The sequence below is a fragment of the Haematobia irritans genome, chromosome 1 (assembly GCF_050003625.1).
Source record: "Haematobia irritans isolate KBUSLIRL chromosome 1, ASM5000362v1, whole genome shotgun sequence".
Lineage (NCBI taxonomy): Eukaryota > Metazoa > Arthropoda > Insecta > Diptera > Muscidae > Haematobia > Haematobia irritans.
Window position 1 is genome coordinate 10,543,833 of NC_134397.1, and position 14,455 is coordinate 10,558,287.

Genomic DNA, 14,455 nt, shown 5'->3' on the forward strand with positions numbered 1-14,455 from the left:
TTTTGTCTCTATAGAAAATTTTGTCAAAATTTTATTTCTATAGAAAATGTTATCAAAATTTTATTTCAATACAAACTTTTGTCAAAATTCTATTTCCGTAGAAAATTTTGTTAAAATTTTTAATTCTATAGAACAATTTGTCAAAAAGTTTTATTTCTATAGAAAATTTTGTCAAAATTTAATTTCTATAGAAAATTTTTGACAGAATTTACTTTTTAAAGAAAATTGTGTCAAAATTTTATTTTTATAGAAAATTTTGTCAACATTTTATTTCTCTAGAAATTTGTCAGAATTTAATTTCTACCGAAAATTTTGTAAGAATTTAATTTTTAACGAAAATTTTATTTCTATACAAAATTTTGTCAAAAGTTTATTTCTGTAGAAAATTTTGTCACAATTTTATTTCTATAGATAATTTTCTCAAACTTTTATTTCTATAAAAAAAAATTTTGTCAAAATTTTAATTCTATAGAAAATTTTGTCAAAATTTCAATTCTATAGAAAATTTTGTCAGAATTTTATTTCTATTGAAAAATTTCTAAAAATTTTATTTTGATAGAAAATTTTGTCAAAATTGGATTTCTATAGAAAATTTTGTAAAAATTTTATTTCTATAGAAAAATTTGTCCAAATTTTACTTTAATAGAAAATTTTGTCCAAATTTTACTTTAATAGAAAATTTTGTCTAAATTATATTTCTATAGAAAATTTTGTCAAAATTTTATTTCTATTGAAAATTTTGTCAGAATTTTATTTCTATTCAAAATTTTGTCAAAATTTTATTTCTATTGAAAATTTTGTCAGAATTTAATTTTTAAAGAAAATTTTATTTCTATAGAAAATTTTGTCAAAATTTTAATTCTATTGAAAATTTATTCAGAATTCTGTCACAATTTTACTTCTATAGAAAATTTTGTAAAAATTTTATTTCTATAGAAAATTTGTCACAATTTTACTTCTATAGAAAATTTTGTAAAAATTTTATTTCTATTGAAATATTTGTCAGAATTTTATTTCTATTGAAAATTTTGTCAGAATTTTATTTCTATTGAAACTTTGGTCAGAATTTTATTTCTATTGAAAATTGTGTCAGAATTTAATTTTTAAAGAAAATTTTGTCAAAATTTTATTTTTATAGAAAATTTTGTCAAATATTTTATTTCTATTGAAAATTTTATTTCTATACTAAATTTTGTCAAAATTTTATTTCTATTGAAAATTTTGTCAGAATTTTATTTCTATTGAAAATTTTGTCAGAATTTTATTTCTATTGAAAATTGTGTCAGAATTTAATTTTTAAAGAAAATTTTGTCAAAATTTTATTTCTATAGAAAATTTTGTCAAAATTTTATTTCTATTGAAAATTTTGTCAGAATTCTATTTCTACTGAAAATTTTGTCAGAATTTAATTTTTAAAGAAAATTTTGAAAAAAATTTTATTTCTATAGAAATATTTTGTCAAAATTTTATTTCTATAGAAAATTTTGTCAAAATTTTATTTCTATTGAAAATTTTGTAAGAATTTTATTTCTGTTGAAAATTTCGTCAGAGTTTTATTTCTATTGAAAATTTTGTCAGAATTTTATTTCTATTGAAAATTGTGTCAGAATTTAATGTTTAAAGAAAATTTTGTCAAAATTTTATTTCTATAGAAAATTTTGTCAAAATTTTATTTCTGTAGAAAATTTTGTCAAAATTTTATTTCTATAGAAAATTTTGTCTAAATTCTATTTCTATAGAAAATTTTGTCAAAATTTTATTTCTATTGAAAATTTTGTCAGAATTTTATTTCTATTGAAAATTTTGTGAGAATTTAATGTTTAAAGAAATTTTTGTCAAAATTTTATTTCTATAGAAAATTTTGTCAACATTTTATTTCTATAGAAAATTTTTGTCAGAATTAAATTTAAAAAAAAAAGATTGTCAAAATTTTATTTTTATAGAAAATTTTGTCAAAATCTTATTTCTACAGAAAATTTTGTCAAAATCTTATTTCTATAGAAAATTTTGTCAAAATTTTATTTCTATAGAAAAATTTGTCAAAATTTTATTTCTACCCGAGGAAAAATTGAGAGATCTAATTTGATACAATTAGATATGGTTAGATCCGAAAAATGGTAAGATCTAATCATATCTAGTTACTATGAAAGCAGATCTGCTCAGATCTCAATATTGGCCTAGATCTAATGTCTTAGATATAATTACATCTATCCCTATATATGGTTGGATCTGATGTTAGATATCGTCATATGTGGAATTATATATAATTATATCTAATTCTATCTCATCATATCTGGGTAAATCCGCATAGATCTAAAGTGGACAATTTTGAGATCTAATTATATCTCATTAGATCCTCCAATTTTTACACGGGTATTGAAAATTTTGTCAAAATTTTATTTCTATTGAAAATTTTGTCAAAATTCTATTACTATACAAAATTTTATTTCTACAGAAAATTTTGTCAAAATTTTATTTCTATAGAGAATTTTGTCAAAATTTTATATCTATAGAAAATTTTAGCAAAAGTAACCAATACAGGATTTGACGTTACCAACCAAATCGGTTTCTTTTTCTTTAAATGAAGTTTTTTTGCATATGTTTGTTTGTGTGTCCTATAGGAATTTTTTGACGGTGTGTGTGTGGCTTATACGTTACGCTAAAAGATGGAGTTGTTGTAGAAAACGTCTACTTTTATCACAAATATTCTATAGTTTTCTCCTAAACATATGTTTTACAGCAATCTAGGGCGAATTAGGTTTTGATAAAAATTTTCGATTGGGAGGAATAAATTATTTTTTTTGTTTGATTGTAATAACTGTTTTCTTATTAAATTGTTTTATTTTTGCTTTGAAATCACTGTTCCATTTGCCTTTATCTGTAACACCACTCTACATTGGCTGACAGACAGACAGACAGACGGAAATCTCTGAGTGGGTAAACGATTGCTGTTCTTTGGGTTGCACTTGTTTTCAATTTTCAACGGAAGAAAGAAATATTTCTTGAGGATATCGATGTTGGTGGCATAGACAATGGCCATAGAATATAAAAAGTTCAGAGCTAATGATTTAAGCAACTACACATGCTCGTATAGTATTAAAGTGATTTTCTTTGTTAGTGAATTTTAAAATAAACAAAAATATAAAAAATCGACCACCATCTCAAAGTATAATGGCATTCAAGAGTTGTTTTTAAATTTCTTGTAATAAAATATTTGAAAGGTTGCACCATAGCTCTCTATGTCTTTGATTATACCGAAGATCAAATGATTGCAATTCCAGAAATTGAAAGAAATTTTTCGTAGATAAGTGGTTTTGTAATTCCATTAGCACTTCACAGGGGGTAAGGATATTCCATTGGAGATAAGATAAACATCATAATTTTCTCATTGCAGAAATAAGATCTTAAGTTATTAGAGAATAACCATTGCGGGTGGTATATAGTGAAAATGTTCTTTTTGGATCCGGAAGTGGTGCAAAATTGGCGCAGAAGCGATGATTTTAACATGGGCTTGTCATAGGACGGATGTCCACCATTTCAGCAGCCGTTGCACTGAATTTGCATCATTTCTGAAAGTGTGATGCGAATCCAATGATTTGGATGTGAAAAAAATTTTGAAATTTTGTGATATTTTGACAAATAAATAATTTTTAAAAATTTTTATGATTTTTAATGCATTATAAAGTTCCAGATCGTTTGACATCAAATATTTTCAAAATTCGCAATTTTTCTAGAAAGGATTTAGCATTTTTTCGCCAAAATTTATTTAATATTAATTTTTAATCCCTTTTGTAACACAACGAAATATTGCTCCAAGACCCCATAAAGTATATATATTCTGGGTCATGGTGAAATTCTGAGTCGATCTAGCTATGTCCGTCTGTCCGTTCGTTTGTGGAAATCATGATAACTTCCGAACGAACAAGCTATCGACTTGAAACTTGTCACAAGTAGTTGTTTTTGATGTAGGGCGGATGGTATTGCAAATGGGCCATATAGGTCCACTTTTACCTATAGCCCCCATATAAACGACCCCCAAATTTGGCTTGAGGCTCCTCTAAAAGAAGCAAATTTCATCCGATCCGTCTGAAATTTGGTACATGGTGTAAGTATGTGATCCCTAACAACTACGCAAAAATTGGTCCATATCGGTCCATAATTATATATAGCCCCATATAAACCGATCGCCAGATTTGGCTTGCGGAGCCTCAAAGAGAAGCAAATTTCAACCGAACCGGCTGAAATTTGGTACATGGTGTAAGTATGTGGTCTCTAACAACTACGCAAAAATTAGTCCACATCGGTTCATAATTATATATATCCCCCGATTTGGCTTGCGGAGCCTCTAAGAGAAGCAAATTTCATCCGATCCGGCTGAAATTTGGTACGTGGTGTTAGTATATGGTCTCTGACAACCATGCAAGAATTGGGCCATATCGATCCATAATTATATGTAGCCCCCATTTAAACTGATCCCCAGATTTGACTTCCGTAGCTCTTTTAGGAGCAAAATTCATCCGTCCGGTTGAAATTTGGTACGTGGTGAAATTTGGTACATTGTACTAGTATATGGCCGCTTACAACCATGCCAAAATTGGTCCATATAATCTACCAAAATTTTATTTCTATAGAAAATTTTGTCAAAATTTTTTTGCTATAAAAAATTTTGTCAAAATTTTATTTCTATAGAAAATTTTGTCAAAATTTTATTTCTATAGAAAATTTTGTCAAAATTTTATTTCTATAGAAAAATTTGCCAAACTGAATTATATACCTACTTAATCGGCCTTTTTTTTGAGAAGACGGTGTTACGAAGTGGTAAGATACCTTGCCATCGGCAAGTGTTACCGCAACCCAAGTAATTCGATTGTGGATGACAGTCTGCACTAGAAGTTTCTACGAAATTCATGGTGGAGGGTACATAAGATTGGGCCGGGCCGAACTTACGGCCGTATATACTTGTTTAATCTGTTTTTAACACATTTGAACAATAAAATTTTAAATTTCCCATCAAAAATATGAAAAAAGCGAGTTATAAAAAAATTTACTCAAATGAACTTCATGTGCAGTTAAAATAAAGAACATCGTTGGGAGGACATTTTTGGAAGTGCTTTTAAAGTTGTGCCTTAAGAAGAACTTCCAAAGTTTTTTGCTGCGACATTTAAGGAAATTATGTTAATAACCCAGCGCAAAAAAATCGTAGGCAAAAATGTAGTGAAAATGTTCTTTATGAATCCGAAAGGGGATCAAAATTGGCGCAGAAGCGATGAATTTCGGATGACCACCACTTCAACAACCGTTGCACTGCATTTGCATCACTTCTTATGGTGTGATTCGAATTTAGTGTTTTGCATGTGAATTAAAAAAAATGTGATATTTTGCCAAATAAATAGTTTTTAAAAAAATTTTATGATTTTTAATGCATCCCAACGCTTGTCTGAAACGGACTTCACACTGTTAGAAAAATATGTTTTTCATATGTTCCGATATAAACAAAATGTGTTTCGGGCACAATTTTTAAACACAATATATTTAAGTGCAAACATGTAATGTTCCTAAACTAACACTAAATGTTTGGGACACATATGTTAATATGTTTGGGGCATGAATGTTTTATAAGAATAATATGTGTGAATGTAAACATATATAAATTTACAAATTTCGAGTAAACATATATATGTTGTGATATTTTATTCAGAGAGCGACAGAGAGAGAGAGAGAGTATAGAGAAAGAAATAGAGATGGAAACCGGGAGGGTTGACGAAAGATATAAACATAACACAGCGAGAGAATGAAAAGAGAGCAATTTCTGTGAAACCGCTTGTATTTTGTTTCGGAAAAATGTTTTATAAGGCCAAAAATGAATATTCGGAGTAAAGAGAATAGACATTCGGAACCAAGAGAATGGACATTTGAAAAGGAAACAGCGTGTGTTTTCGTCTTGAGAGCAGCATTTTATGTATGTGTGGACATGTGTTTTGTTTATCAATTTGGCATTATGGGCACAATTTTTTTCTTGGTTCGTTAAAAGAAATCGGAACGTATGCTAATAATATAATGTTAAAGAATGTTATGTTTGCATGGGCTGGTGGGCGCTGCAAACTATCCCAGCAAAAAAATTTGGAAGTTCTTCTTAAGGCACAACTTTAAAAGCACTTCCAAAAATGTCCTCCCAAAGATGTTCTTTATTTTAACTGCACAGGAAGTTCATTTGAGTCACTTTTTTATAACTCGATTTTTTCATATTTTTAATGGGAAATTTAAAATTTTATTGTTTCAAATGGGTTAGAAACAGATTAAAAATTAATAAAATAGTGCATATTATTTAAATTTTGTCGAAAAAAAAATGCTAAATCCTTTCTAGAAAAATTGCGAATTTTTAAAAATATTTGATGTCAAACGTTCTAGACAAGCGTTATAATGCGTTAAAAATCATACAAAAATTTTAAAAATTATTTATTTGTCAAAATATCACAAAATTTCTTTATTCACATCCAAATCACTGGATGCGCATCACACCTTAAGAAGTGATGCAAATTCAGTGCAACGGCAGTTGAAATGGAGGACTTCCATCCTATGACAAGCCCATGTTAAAATCATCGCTTCTGCGCCAATTGTGCACCACTTCCGAATCCAAAAAGAAAATTTTCACTACTTTTCTGGCGACGCTTTTATTGCTGGGATGCTAAATAAATGTAACTTATAACGATAATTGCCTATTGGTGACTATAACAGCTACGTAGCCCAGTGGTAGTGTGTTGGCTTACAAATTGCATGGTTCCCGGTTCGATTCTCCGTCCAGGCGAAAGGTAAAATTTAAAAAAAAATTATAAAATTGAATAATTTCTTCAACATTATTTATATTACAGAAAAAGGTGCCAAGAATTAAAAATTTCGTGGAAGTGAAAATTATGTAAGGGAATGAGCACAATCTTCTTGGGGAGAAAATTCTTCCAAGCATATAATATTTTTGGGCTCAAAATGCTTCCAAACATATAATATGTTCACATAAACCAAACATAATAATGTTTCGGCAATATCCAATAATATATGTGCTTCCTGCAAAATATGTTTGGAACATATGTTAGAAAAGCGATTTTTTTTTTTGATGGTGCACATATTTTAAATAATGTGCAATTTTTCTAGAATGGATTTATTTTTTTTTTTTTTTTTGACAAAATGAATTTTTTTTTTCGACAAAGTGAATAAATTGTACCACTTAAATAAAAATTGGACAAAAATGTTTTTCTAAAAAATAAAATTTTGACAAAATTTTTTTATGCAAATATTAAAAATTTCTTAAGTTTTGAAAAAATAAATTATACCGAATTAAAATTTGTCAAAATTCTTTATAAATGTAAATTTTGTTAAAATTTTAAAATTTGAAATTTAATAAAAGTTTCTATAAAACAAAAATTTTTTGTTTAAATTTGCTATAAAAATAAATGACGAGGGAAGTCCCTATTTTTGTGTGATATCTTTACAAAGCAAATGTATATTTCCTTTTGGAATAAATAAGAATAAAAAAAGTTAAAATATGGAAAAAAGCGAGTCATTAAAAGTTGAATTAAAAGAAATTCCTGTGTAGTTAAAATAAAGAACATCTTAGGGAGGACATTTTTGGAAGTGCTTTTAAATTTGTGACTTTAGAAAGACTTCCAAATTTTGTTTTTGCTGAGAACGAAAACTGCAATCATAAGGCATAACATATAACTTAACCCTTTGCAATACTGAATAAATATACGACCAAACAGACCTTTTTAAAACAGAACCAATAATCAAGAAAAAAGATAAATTAAACTCAAACATTGCTAAGAAAACAGAAATCTTAAAAAAAGTGTAAATTAGTTTGTCCAACAACATAGTAACTCGGACATCCAACAGAATGTAGATGGAAGAATAATGAAACAAACAAAAAAAAATACACACAGATATTTCGTTCGTAATGCCAGTAAGAGCATGAAATCGTGATAATGTTGGTAAACACTTAATTTCTGCTAATGAAGACTACATGATGAACAGTTCGCCGGACTAACTGATCGACCGTTTGGTGGACTTAATAGCTCCATAATAATGTTACTGTTCCGATACAATCCATCAGATACTCGAGATGTTTGGGTTGTTCATTCCAGTTAACAAACCATTAAGAAGACATAAGAACAACATAGCATTCAACATTCAAGACGGACAGACAGAGAGGCGGACATACAAACATCACTATCCCCATTCCAAAGAGTAATGCAGTTCAACAAATATTTACTTCAAGTGCTAACAAATCTTTTTTATGGCTCTACGCTCTGAAAGAAAACTCGTCAACAAATATTCAAAATATTTTAGTTTAAATTTCGAGTGAAAAAGAAAACGAATGTGCATATAACCTATCAGCCAGCACCTCATTTCAAATGGAAAGAATAACATGGTGTTTGTATTATTTTCCTCTTTTTTTTTTTTTTTTGCTGTCTTAAAATCTTCATCAAAACATCGAGGATTTTCACATGCAGTGGATGATGGAGCAGCTTCAATGTGCAGCCATTTGTTTGGCCATAAAAACATCAACAACGTGATGCTAAAACACACTATAATCCAAGTGGAAGAGAAGATACATTCGCTTTGTAAAGATGCCACACAAAAATAGGGATTTCCCTCGTCATTTATTTGTATATAAAAAAAAAATTCTTCAAAAATTTTTGTTTTATAGAAACTTTTATTAAAATTCACTTTTTAAGAAAATGCCCATAGGTCGAAAACCTTAGTTGTTAGTGCCTTCATTTTTTTTTTTGTATTTATTTTCATAATTTATTATGGTTTTAAATAAACTAATAATAATAAAAAATGTCCTTTTATATAAAATTTTCACAAATTATAATTCGGTACAACATTTTTCTAAAAACTTTATTTAAAAAAAAAAAATTCAATATTTTCATAAAGAATTTTGTAAAAAAAAAATTTTAGGAAAACGATTTTGTCTAAATTTTATTCAAAAAACGTCACCATTTTATGCTTACCGAAAGTTTTGTCACAATTTTATTTATATAAAAAATTTTGTCGAAATCTTATTTATACAGAAAAATGTACTTTTATAAAAAATTCTCCAAAAGTTGGAATTTAGTAGACATTTTTTCTCAAAACTTAAAGTTTTATTAAAGTATTATTTTTTGAAAATTTTCTAAAAAAAAAATAGAAAATTTTGAAAACATTTTAATTTCCATCGAAACTTTCATAGAAAATATTAATTTCATAGAAAATTAAAATGTTGAAAAATTTTCCATAACAGTAAAATTCTATTATTATAGAAAATTTGCCAACATTTTATTTTTAAACAAAATTTTGTAAAATTATATTTTTATTGAAAATTTTATTGATATAGGAAACTTTTCTTTATAAATATATCTATATATAGAAAATGTGAAAAAATTTTATTTTTATACAAAATTCTCTAACAGTTGTAATTTAGTAGATCGGTTTTCGCAAAATTTTATTTTTTAGAAATGTTATCAATGTTACAAACTTGTTTTTATTGTATTCGACCTGTATTTGATTTTTCAATAATTTTATCAATATTTCATTTTTTGTTTTGTTTTTGATTTTTTTTTTTTTGTTTTTACAGAAAATTTTGTCAACGTTCTACTTAAAAACAAAAAACACAAAAAACTTTGTAAAAATTTAAATTTTCATAAAAAAAATAAAATTTTATTTCTATAAAAAATTTTTTCAAAATTTTAGTTTTTAAAAAATTTTGTCTAAATTTTATTTTTATAGAAAATGTTTATCAAAAAAAAATTTTATAGAACATTTTGTTAAAATTATAATTTTATAGAAAATATTGTTAAAATTTTATTTATATGGAAAATTTTGTCAAAATATTTTATAGAAAATTTTGTTAAAATTTTAATTTTAAAGAAAATTTTGTCAAAATGTTAGTTTTATAGAAAACTTTCGCAGAATTTCAGTTTTTTTTTTGTTTTAATTTTCTCAAAATTTTATTTTATAGAAAATTCTGTATAATTTTTATAGAAAATCTTGCCAAAAGTTTATTGTTATATAAAATGTTGTACCAATTTTATTTTTATGGAAAATTTCTCGAAATTTCTTTTCTATAGGAAATTTTGTCAAAATTTCATTTCTAAAACTTTTGACAACATTTTCTAAAATTTTTTTATAATTTATAGAAAATATTGTTAAAAATTTATTTATATAGAAAATTTTTCAAGATTTTAGTTTTGTAGAAAACTTTGTCAAAAATTTAATTTTATAGAAAATTTTGTTAAAATTTTAATTTTAAAGAAAATTTTGTAAAAATGTTAGTTTTATACAAAACTTTCGCAGAATCAAGTTTTTTGTTTAATTTTCTCAAAATTTTATTTTATAGAAAAATTTTATATAATTTTTATAGACAATCTCAACAAAAGTTTATTGTTATAGAAAATGTTGTCAAATTTTAATTTTTATAAAAAAAAATTCTCAAAATTTCATTTCTATACGAAAAATTGTCAAAAATTCATTTCTAAAACTTTGAAAAAATATTCTAAAATTTTGTTACAATTTATAGAAAATATTGTTAAAAATTTATTTATATAGAAAATTTTTCAAGATTTCATTTTTGTAGAAAATGTTGTCAAAATTTTAATTTTATAAAAAAATTTTGTTAAAATTTTAATTTTAAAGAAAATTTTATAAAAATGTTTGTTTTATACAAAACTTTCGCAGAAATTCATTTTTTTTTTAATTTTCTCAAAATTTTATTTTATAGAAAATTTTATATAATTTTTATAGACAATCTTGGCAAAAGTTTATTGTTATAGAAAATTTTGTCAAAATTTTATTTTTATAAACAAATTTTCTCAAAATTTCATTTCTATAGGAAATATTGTCAAAATTTCATTTCTAAAACTTTGAAAAAATTTTCTAAAACTTTGTTAAAATGTATAGAAAATATTGTTAAAAATGTATTTATATAGAAAATTTTTCAAGATTTTATTTTTGTAGAAAATGTTGTCAAAATTTTAATTATATAAAAAAATTTGTTGTTAAAATTTTAATTTTAAAGAAAATTTTGTTAAATGTTATTTCTATGGAAAATTTTGTCAAAATTTTGTTTCTATCACAAAATTGTATTACAATTTTATTTCTATAGAAAATTTAGTCAAAATTTTATTTCTGTAGAAAATTTTGTCAACATTTTATTCCTATAGAAAATTTTGTCTAAATTTTATTTCTATAGAAAATTTTGTCAAAATTTTATTTCTATAGGAAATTTTGAGAAAGTTTTCTATAAACAAAAACTTTGACAACATTTTCTAAAATTTTATTAAAATTTAAATTTTGAAGAAAATGTTAACATTTTATTTATATAGACAATTTTGTCAAGATTTTATTTTCGTAGAAAATTTTGTTAAAAATTTATTTTATAGAAAATTTTGTTAAAAATTTATTTTTAAACAAAATTTTTTCAAAATGTTGTTTTTTTATAGAAAACTTTCTCAAAATTTCATTTCCATAGGACAGTTTGGCAAAATTTCATTTCTATAGGAAATTTTGTCAAAATTTCATTTCTTTTTTTAAATTTTTCAAAAAAATGTTGTCTAATTTTTATTTTTATAAAAAATATTGTCAAAATTTATTGTTATAGAAAATTTTATCAAAATATTATTTTTATAGAAAATTATCTCAACATTTCATTTCCATAGGAAAGTTTGGCAAAATTACATTTCTATAGGAAATTTTGTCAAAATTTCATTTCTATAGGAAATTTTGTCAAAATTTCATTTCCATAAGAAATTTTACCAAAATTTGATTTCCATAAGAAATTTTACCAAAATTTCATTTCTTAAAAAAAAAACTTTGTCAAATTTTCATTTTAAACGAAATGTTGTCAAGATTTCATTTCCGTAAAAAATTTTCTCAAAATTTTACATTTAAGATTTTTTATTTTTATTTCTTGCAATAGAATGTCTCAAAATTTTATTTCTATAGAAAATTTTGTCAAAATTTGTATTTTATTGAAAATTTTCTCAAAATTTGATTTCTTTAGAAAATGTTGTCAAAATTTTAGTTTATAGAAAATTTTTTCAAATGTTTATTTTTATATAAAATTCTATCAACAATTTTTTTTATAGAAAATTTTGTCAAAATATTAGTTTATAGAAAATTTTGTAAATTTTTTCAACATTTTATTTTTAAAGAATTTTTTTTTAAATTTTTATTTTTTAGAAAACTTTGCGAAAATTGATTGTTTTAGAAAAATTTGAGCAGTTTTTATCCTTATCCCCCAGCTTTTTCTGTGAAAAAGTAATTTTGAAAAAAAATGCCATTCTTTCCCCTTTCTAAATAAAATGGTTTCAATCGTCATCCCTATACTAAATCAACATCATTAATTTTTTGAATTTAACACCAAAACACTTTTGAATTTAAACAAAATAAACGCCTGTAAACAATTCTCCGCTTTTCAGCAGAAAGCACTGGCACTCAAATTACAGGACGGACTCATATAGCCATCCATGCCATTCAGTCCCAGTGGTTTATGAAAATATTCCAAAGAAATGTCCCTGTTCATCATCATTGCCATCATACCAAGACAGTGCTTACACAGTTTTTTGTTTTTTGTTTCTTGAGTTTCTTATTTCATTTTCGAGGAAACAAAATTGTATGGACAATCACAGAAACATTGTTTGCATTTTGCAGGAAACAAACAATTTTGAATATTTTTATTTGTGAAAACAAAATAAACATTTCAATGAAATGAAAGAAAAGAAAATAACGTTGATGGATAAGAAATCTTGAAGTATTCTTAAAGATCTCAAATTTCTTTACAAATTGTGTTACGTGATTTTTTTTTAAAGAATTGTGTTATACAATGAATAAAACTGTGATTTAATAAGGGTTTTCAAAAATCGTAATCATCCATTAATTTTCTGACCATCTCTAATGAAAACGATTTCATTGTGAATGTCTTATATGTAATTCTATAAAATTGCTTTTTTTCTCGCAGGACACTTTAATTTGTTGTTGATGACATCGTTTTTATAACTTTTTATGTACATGGATTTAGTATGCATTACAGATCTTAATGCTTTAGAAAAAGTCATTTCCTTAATTTTATGGGTAATTATTTTACTTTCTAATGTTCTATTTCGTCTTTATGGTATTGACTATAGCTATAAAAAATATTTTATGACTTTAAGTAGGAATAAATTTGCTATAAATATGAAATGTTTTGCAAACTTAGAATTCCTTCAAGGGTGGATAATATGATGAAAATGGTCAGCAATAAAACATATCAAAAAAATAGAAAAAACATTTGAAACGGAATTCCTACTGTCCCCAACTATTACCTCACAAAAATGTGGTTTTTGCTATAATTTATTCTAAAAAAAGTCACCATTCATTTTAACAATTGTTCATTTCTTTTATTAAATTATAAGGGTATAGGATGGACCATATGACGAAAATAGTCATGTCTAAAATCTGCTTTAATAAAACCGAAAAATTTGTTAAGTATATTGTGCATAATATAACCCCTGGCAGGAGTGAATTCACAGATACAAGGTTTTTCTTAATTTTTAGTTTCGGAACCCCAATAATATTTAATATGAAATTTTTGTAAAGTTTTATTTAATTGGGGCAAAATTCTGGGCAAAATATGGAAAAGTTGCTGAGTTAAGGTGGGTACGAGTTTTCGAGTTTAGTCGCACAGACAAAAATTAAATATTTTTATGTATAGTATCACGTTATACATTTATTGTATTTTATGGAAAATGATCCAACTCAATAAAATGAATAGTTTATATTTATATCGAACTTAATTATGAAATAAAAATAACCGTAAAAGTATCAATGTTTTTGCTCGATAATAATGGTCTTTAACGACAATTAAAAATTGTGTTTTTTTGCAATTTCATAAACCAGAACATTGTGGATATAGAAAACAATGTCAATAAAATTATCTCAAGCAAACAGATTGAAATTGATAATTGGAAATACATTTGACACGAGATTGCTACTGTCCCCACTTATCATCTTGTAAAATTGTTTACCAATTTTAACATCCGTCGTAACAAAACCAATGTCCATATTAATGATTTATAATTAACATTGTCTCAAAGTACATAAAAGAAAATAAGAAGAATAAAAAAAAATTAATTAATTAATTATAATCAAATATATTTGAAACTGGATTCCTACTGTTCCCATCTATTACTCCTATTTTAATAACCTTCACCACAGAATGGATATATAAAATTTGTATATTAAACTTGTCTTTCCGTTTGTAAAACATCGCAATATTGATCTCAGATCCCACAAAGTATATATATTCTGGATCATGGTGAAATTCTGATTCGATCTGGCGATGTCCGTCTATCCGTTCTTCTGTGGAAATCACACTAACTTCCGAACGAAACAAACTATCAACTTGAAACTTAGCACAAGTAATTGTTATTGATGTTGGTCGAATGGT

The 14,455-nt window shown here is 25.0% G+C and overlaps 1 long non-coding RNA gene across 1 annotated transcript; it reads left to right on the forward strand.

Moving 5' to 3' along the window:
* Positions 1–3,182: 3,182 nt before the first annotated feature.
* On the forward strand, positions 3,183–3,663 carry LOC142237359 (uncharacterized). The gene is made up of 2 exons (XR_012722477.1): positions 3,183–3,342; positions 3,395–3,663. It is a non-coding gene; the product is annotated as an uncharacterized LOC142237359 (long non-coding RNA).
* Positions 3,664–14,455: the final 10,792 nt, after the last annotated feature.